The sequence below is a fragment of the Mandrillus leucophaeus genome, unplaced genomic scaffold (assembly GCF_000951045.1).
Source record: "Mandrillus leucophaeus isolate KB7577 unplaced genomic scaffold, Mleu.le_1.0 Scaffold146, whole genome shotgun sequence".
In the NCBI taxonomy this organism is placed as follows: Eukaryota; Metazoa; Chordata; class Mammalia; order Primates; family Cercopithecidae; genus Mandrillus; species Mandrillus leucophaeus.
This window is the reverse complement of record NW_012101432.1, coordinates 4169162-4177227: the sequence shown is the minus strand read 5'-3', so window position 1 is coordinate 4177227 and position 8066 is coordinate 4169162. Positions and strand designations below refer to the sequence as shown.

Sequence of the window (8066 nt, the reverse complement as noted above, 5' to 3'; positions counted from 1 at the left end):
GGAGGGAGGGAGGGGGTGGGGAGGATGAAGCTGGAAGGGTCACTGTGCCATGGCCCGTGGGCAGTGCCGGTTTTCTTTGCAGGTTTACCTTGTGCTCTCAGACCCTTCCCCAGCATTCTGCCAACTCCCAACATATGGAAAAGTGAGTGCCCTTACTCTTGGTACCCTGGATATCCAGGAAGACTAGCCCAAGAGATGTTCTAGACACCTGATAAAGGCACAGAGAAAAGCCTCAGTAGCTGAAACCCTCAACTAAACCTTGTGGACTCCACTACAGTCCCAGAGATTTATTGATAATTTCCATGGCCCCTTGCAGTTCTGACATTCTAGATCAAAATGATGCCCCAAAACTTTGGGGATTAATAATGGTAGCCTTGATTACTGTCATTTTAAAAATACATCAAGCCTTCAAAACTGAAAATAAAGTCAACATTGAATTGGTAGATTGATTTTTCTGCCATTAAAGTTCTACTTTTCTTAAAAAAACAAAATGGCAAGCATCCAGCTTTTTGTTTCTCAGGAAGGGTTCATTTCTAAACTTTCAAAGTATAGTGAACAACTTCTAAATTCAGGATAATTGAAGGTCTGCCAGTTGGTGAGCAAAACAACAATGGCTTTCATATCAACCGAAAAAAAAATATGGCTCAATCAGGTTTTTTTAAACTGAGTATCATTCTGCCGACTGTACTTCTTCCTAATATAACAGAAGCTGCTGCTTACCGACTACTAATGGACTTCTCTATCTAAATAAATATAATTGTGTTCATTAGTTCTTCCTGTTAAAATTATTAAAGAGTAACTTTCCCCAGGACACTTTTATGTTAATGAAAGACAATAACACAATTATTAGGACAAGACACTCTCAGATCAATTTTGCATTTGCGTAGTATCCAATAGAATAAATTGCTTACATACCTCCACAAATAAGTAATCCCCTCTTCTTAAAGATATATTTGCATATGACCAATGAAGCCCCTAGCATAAACCACATAAGTAAATAAATTAAATTTGCTCAGGAAGTATGATGCTGAAAATTGGGAGCAAGGTATAAAAATCCCAAAATTACATGATTATAAATATTAATAAATTCCCTAGAAATCACTGATTTATGAAGATCCTCCACATGTAGACAAGATTTACTTTTATTCAGAGCTTTAAGATATAACACCCAGTAAGAAAGATAAGTAGGTGGCAAGAACTGTATGAGAGCTAATACTGTAAATTTCTATTACATTCTCTTAGAAAAAGGCTGTGGGCCAGGCTCCATAGCTCATGCCTGTAATCCCAGCACTTTGGGAGGCTAAGGTGGGAGAATTGCTTGAGCCCAGGAGTTGGAAACCAGCCTGGACAACATAAAGAGAAACCTTGTCTCTGCAAAAAAAAAGAAAAAAAAACAACAACAAAAACAACAAAAACAAAAAAAACAGGCGTAGTGGCACGTGCCTGTAGTCCCAGCTACTCGGAGGGCTGACAGAGTGAGACCCTGCCTCTAAAATAAGTAAATAAATGAATAAAAAAAAAATAAAAATAAAAATAGATAAAACCCTGCAAAGGGGCCCCAAGGGCTAAAGTGTCATGTGGATTTTTTTTAATTCAACCATCCTATATAACTTACGTGGTGTTTCATTTTGATTCTAATATATCACCATCAATTTCCCACCCCTAAAAGGAAGGAAAATCACAAATCAAAATATATTTAGTCACTTAGGCTACTAACTTAAATGAGGAAAAAAAAAAAGATCCATTTAATCTCATTTCATGTTGTTTTATTTTGTTTTGCTTTCATTGTTAACATACACATTCTATAACACATGGGGAGAAAAGCATGAAAATATTCACTACAATAAAACTGATTTCCTTCATATCTAATTTTCTGAATACAGATGAGCCTTTGGATACTGACGTTACCTTAGTGGGCCCCAGTTTACCTCTACTCATTTTTAATTGTTCAATCTTGTTTTATCATAAGCACCTTATAATAATCCATCAAGAAATTGGGCATTTAAGTTTATCATGGTATTATTACGTTGCTACACTAGAAGAATGTAGTTAACCAAGTTACCCAATGTTACGTTAAAATTAATTTGTACCAGAAATAAAGAGCAATTCATTAATTTTTAAATTCTGATAACAGTTTCCAGTATGAGTCAAGGTAAGTTAAATCTTTGTTAAGTTAAAATGCCCATGAACATTTCTTTATCAGTTTGTGGTTCTTGCACACTTGGATACATCTCAAAACTGGTCATAATCAACCAGAAACCACCTCATTCATCTAAGCTAGCCTGGTGTCTGACACTTAGTAGACACTCAAAAAAAAAGTGCTTGTATAATAATATTGAAATATGATTATGTTTTAAGAACTGTAAGAGTCCAAAAATGATTATAAATTTCTTCCCCAATCACATCTATGTGACAGATACTTTTAGCGTTTAATTTGTACTTTGCCAAATAAAATTAAGAAATAAGAAACAAAAGCTTTGCAATTCTTGCCCTTGCTATCAAATTACTTGAAGACACAAAATACTGGGTTGGGGTAGTACATTCAATAATGCTTATAAAAGATCAGAATAAGGCCTTTAAAAATAAATCTTTTATTCATCCATAAACCACTCAATGTGAAGCAAACCCACATAAAATACTTTCATATGTATTTTGGGTGTAGCTACTTCTCTCTCTGGTCTGTCCATGATGAGGCAGAATGTCAACTGTTAAATGTGTTTCTTACTCCTCCATGGGCAAGAAATAATTTGGGTTACAAAATAACTTCACATGAAACACTGCTCATGCTAAAGATCTAGTAATTTTCAATATAGGCTAAATTAGGCAACTGACAAAGCTGACTTTACTTTGTATAAGTCTTTATGCACCCAAATCTGCAGATAGGGCCCAGTTTGTCTTTTTGAACTTCCAGTTGCTACTTAGTTCACACAAACCTCTAATTCTTTTCCCACAAAATGCAATCATTGGTATCAAAATATTTTCTTAAAAATGTGTTCTAATAGAGTCGTAAGAGATGTTTGATAGTTCCATATTTTTTTCTCCATTATCTTTTTGGAAGATAATTAATGCTTCATCCAGGGGCACTCAAAATGCCTATTGGAATTATCCAAAAATTCAATTGCCCAGAGTGAATATCCTTATATAAACATTCACTCTGGATAATTTAAGATATTTGTTATTACAAGTATAAGTCCTACAGATGTGTTTTACAAAAATGAGAGTAACATTTTGCATTTGGAATGTAGAAGAAAATTACCTCTCAAAGTAGCTTCAGTATAAAAGGAGGTCACGGTTCCCTGGTCTCTAAAAGCCATGATGTCCTCAGGGAGGACCCAAGTGAGGATGGAGGAAATCATAAATACTGAGGGTAGTCTGCCTCTGGTACGCACTGAGAAACTGCTCTAATGTAACCTGACCCATGGTTATTAGTGAAAATATCACTTTTGTTGTTAGCTTATTCCCAACAAATTCATTTCTGCTTTAATGGAAAAGGTCCGGGTTCACACTAATCAGACCCAACGGAAGGCCATATTAGCAATTTGGCAGGTGCCTGAGGGCCATACCTAATCTGCATAAAATGAAGCAGATTGCAACCGCCCTCATCTTTTTTATTTTTAAACTGGTTTTTGAATCGGAGCATACATAAAATCTCAGAGGGAGAGACAGGAGATGCTAGTGCATACATTTTCCTTCATGCCTTTATTTTCATTCCTTTTGCACAAGCCATCTTCCTGAATGGCTGTTTACCTAAAGAAGAATAACAAAATAAAAGGTGCTAGGAAATGGAGTAGGCAGTGATCACAAATGTTTTAAAAAAAGTCATGTATTTTCATAGATCTTCACAATCCTCTCTAGTATACTTTCAAATCAGTTTTAATTTCAGTTTAGTGTTTTTATGTTTTGTGAAGACATGCTACATAGAAATATACCTTGAATTTGGGAAAAGGCTGCAGCTAGCAGAGACTCCAAATCTAATAATTATTGTTAAATCTATGATATGCCTAATACAGAAAAACAGTATATTAAATATCACCATTATCATCTCAACACTGGCTTCTGCTGGTCATAGAATAATTTAAAGTGACAGCGCTCTTTACATCCAAAGAATTTATAATCAAAGTCATTCAGTTCAAGTATGGGTAAATCTGAAAAATAACTCAACAATAATGAATAGTAACTAATATAAGCCACACAAAATTTGGGAAAAAAGAATAAACACACAAAGCTAAGTGTATCAGGTAATTTTAAAAAATAGAGTTAATGTAGGTCTAGAAGTCCCAAAGGAAACCATTATGGAAGAATTTGGCTTTTTTTGCTTTAGAAAGATATATGAAAGATGGCCGGGCGCGGAGGCTCACGCCTGTAATCCCAGTACTTTTGGGAGGCCAAGGCGGGCAGATCAGTTGAGGTTAGGAGTTCCAGACCAGCCTGGCCACTATAGTGAAACCCCACTACTACTAAAAATACAAAAATGAACCAGGCATGGTGGCGTGCTGCTGGATTTCCAGCTACTCCAAAGGTTGAGGTGGGAGGATCACTTAAATCCAGAGGCAGGGTTTACTGTGAGTCGAGACCACTGCTCTCCAGCCTGGGCAACAAAGAGAAACTGTCTCAAAAACAAACAAACAAACAAAACAGAAAGATATATGAAGGCTAGTAGTTTAGCAGAGTGCTATGGGACAAAAGAATGTTACAAGTGAAATGGTTCCACCTTAAATAAGTTACATTTTAAGTACATTTCAATCATCTTGTCAGGATGATAGAATTAAAAACAGGAAATAAAGAGTGACTAGTGGTTTGAGGGAAGAAGGTAAGAGGATCCTGAAGTTGCTTCTCAGGGCAATGAGAAGCCAATGTAGACTATTAACACATGATTAAGAAATACCAATCTATCAAAAAAAAGACAGACACATGTTTTCTAAACAAGAGAATCTGGGTCATAGGGAACTGCTGAATAACCTGGGCCACACAGAAACTAAAGACTACTGCAGTAGAGAGAAAAAACAAAAAGAGGATGAGCACTGGTAACCTTGGAGAAAACAACAGAATCTGCAGATGTGAAAAACAGAAAAGCAGGTAGCAGAATACAACCCCCAAAAATGTGCTGTTTCTCATATTGATTATTCTGAGTTGAAGACAATTGAGAAGCAGAATAAACTTCTATTTGTTTCCTCTTCTGAATCTGTCTTTTGTCATTCAATTTATAGGGTCCTAGGTGGAGAAGAGCTCTAGAGGGTAGAAGAAAACATTAAGTTTTTCCTCCCCTACAGTATAAAGTTTTGAATTAGAATCACAGGACCAAGTCACCCACACTCAGTGCCTCTCATTCTCCTCATCTGTAAACAAGATGATGATGGCCTCCACCTCAAAGGGTTTTTCAGGACATTAAATTAGGTAATATGAATTCGGGTTCACTATAAGTTTTAAACATTTAACCAAATGTAAACTACTATTATTGTTGATGTTATAAAGAGTAAACACAATAAAGAGCCAAAATGACTGATTTCTTGTTCAGAATCTTAGAAGATTCAACAGGTTTGACAAGTATGGAAATAAAAAAATAAAATAAAGACTCACAGAATGAAGACTATTTTTTCTAACAGTGGGTAAAAGAGTGATTCCTATGAGCTAAGTAAATCTTCTAATAAATTGAATTTGAAGTGGTGATGAACAGCCAATCTTTGAACTTTTAAAGATAAAGATACAGCTAAGATTTAGGCCGGGCACAGTAGCTCATGCCTGTAATCCCAGCACTTTGGAAGGCCAAGGTGGGCAGGTCCCTTAAGCTCACAAGGTCAAGACCAGCCTGAGCAATGACAAAATACCATCTCTACAAAATAATATAAACACTAGCCAGGAATGGTGGTGTGTACCTATAGTCCCATCTGCTCGGGAGACTGAGGTGGGAGGGTGGCCTGAGCTCAGGAGGCAGAGGTTGCAGTGGGCCAAGATCCTGCCACTGCACTCCAGCCTGGGTGACAGAGCCAGACCTTGTCTCAGAAAAATAAATAAATTAAATTAAATTAAAAAGATTTTACAAAGTAAAAGAAATTCATGTTTGATCAGGTAAAGACATAGAACTATGAATTCTTGGGAGTGAAACTCATTTTGTAATTTCCTAGTGTGGAGAGAAGTGTTTTCCAGGTGATTGCAAAGACTCTGCATTTGTAAGTTCTTGCTGCATGCCAGACACTTTGTCATTGTATTAATTTTCACAAAAATCCTATGATATATATATATTAGTCTGTTCTCACAATGCTACAAAGAAATACCTGAGACTGGGTAATTTATAAAGAAAAAAGTTTAATTGGCTCACCGTTCCATAGACTGTACAGGAGGAAGCATGATGCTGGCATCTGCTCAGCTTCTGGGAAAGCCTCAGGAAACTTACATTCATGGTGGATGGCAAAGGAGGAGTAAGGCAGCTCACATGGTGGGAGCAGGAGCAAGAGAAGCAGGGAGGTGCCACACACTTTCAAACAACCAGATCTCATGGTTACTCACTCACTCACTATTGAGAGAACAGAAGTCGGAAATCCACCCCACGATCCAATCACCCCCTACCAGGCCCAACCTCCAACACTGGTGATTACATCTCCATGTGAGTTTTAGGCAGGGACAACACTAAAACTACATCAATATAGATATTAACATCTCCATTTTAGGTTAGAATAGATGACTTGCCTAAGGTTACAAGGATGTTAAATGGCAGATACTGGGATCCAAGTCTGCCTGACTCCAAAACTCATATTATCTTCCTCAGAACAAGGTATTTCTTATTCTCTGAAGAATGCTGCTTAGCCTTTGAGACCCAACTCAAACAGTACTTCCTGAGAGAATAGCGCTTTTCCTATTCCCTCCAAGAGAATTAATCTCACCGCACTTTGTATTTACTCATGGGGTGAATAACTATATAATTCACGTGAAATCTCCTTTCCTAATTAAAATGCAGGCTACTCAATAGAGCTTCATCTTAGACTTCCTTGTTGCTCTAGCACTGAACAGAGCACCTGGCATAAAACAGACATCCAATAAATATTTGGCAAATGAATACCTAGAATTTAAAGTCTCCAAATTGCCACCAAGTAATATAATACCAATTCTTTTATGCTGTTATTGTTATTAGCCATGTATATTTATTGAGGGTCAACTATGAGCCAGGTAGAGTTGCACTAGGTGTTGTGCCATCAACACATTTATACATTATGTCATTTAATCTTCACATTATTCCTTTAAAGTAAGATCCATATTAGAGATGAAGCAAAAACCAAACACAAAAAAATGATGAAACTATTTGCTATTTGCACTTACATAATAACGATAAGACAATGATAATAATATCATGAATGAAGAGTCTATTTGTGGCAAACACATAGCTAGGGCTTAACATCCTTTAATTTTCACAACAAACCAACGAGGTAGGTGTTATCACCACATTTTGCAGATGAGAACACCAGGGGACAGTTTTTCGAGATTACACAGCTAACAGGCACAATAACTATTTAAATTCATATTTTTGACTCCAAAGCCCACATTCTTTTCACTATACCAAGATCTCTTCTACATTAGGCTGCTTAAGTCTTTCTGTCTTAAATACCTGAGAAATCTCCAATTGATTATTTAACCTACATTGGTTATATTTAACAAATGAGTCAGTAAGAATTAAAAATAACAAGTGTGGCAGGCAAAAGGAGGTCCAGGGATGTATGCCTGATTCAACTAATTCAATCAGATGTATTTTGTTAGACCCAAAATCCCACATATATCTTTTGAACATAAAAAGCTGTGTCATGCTAATATTCTCTATCACTACACTTTCTCATTCATTCATTCATTTTAACATTTCTGGGGTATTTATCCAGGCTAGACATGGTGAAAAAGATCGACATGGTGACTATACTCATGAAACTTAGGTCTACTTAGTCTCACCAATAAGAAAAGATATAATTAAACATGTAACAAGTACCAGGAATGAAAATAATAGGATGAGGCTGGGCACGGTGGCTCACGCCTGTAATCCCAGCACTTTGGGAAGCCAAGGCAGGCGGATCACGAGGTCAGGAGTT

The 8066-nt window shown here is 36.6% G+C and overlaps 1 protein-coding gene across 2 annotated transcripts in view; it reads right to left on the bottom strand.

Moving 5' to 3' along the window:
* The window catches only part of SATB2 (SATB homeobox 2), a 211497-nt gene that overhangs the window by 128904 nt on the left and 74527 nt on the right, over positions 1-8066 (bottom strand). The window lies entirely within an intron of this gene.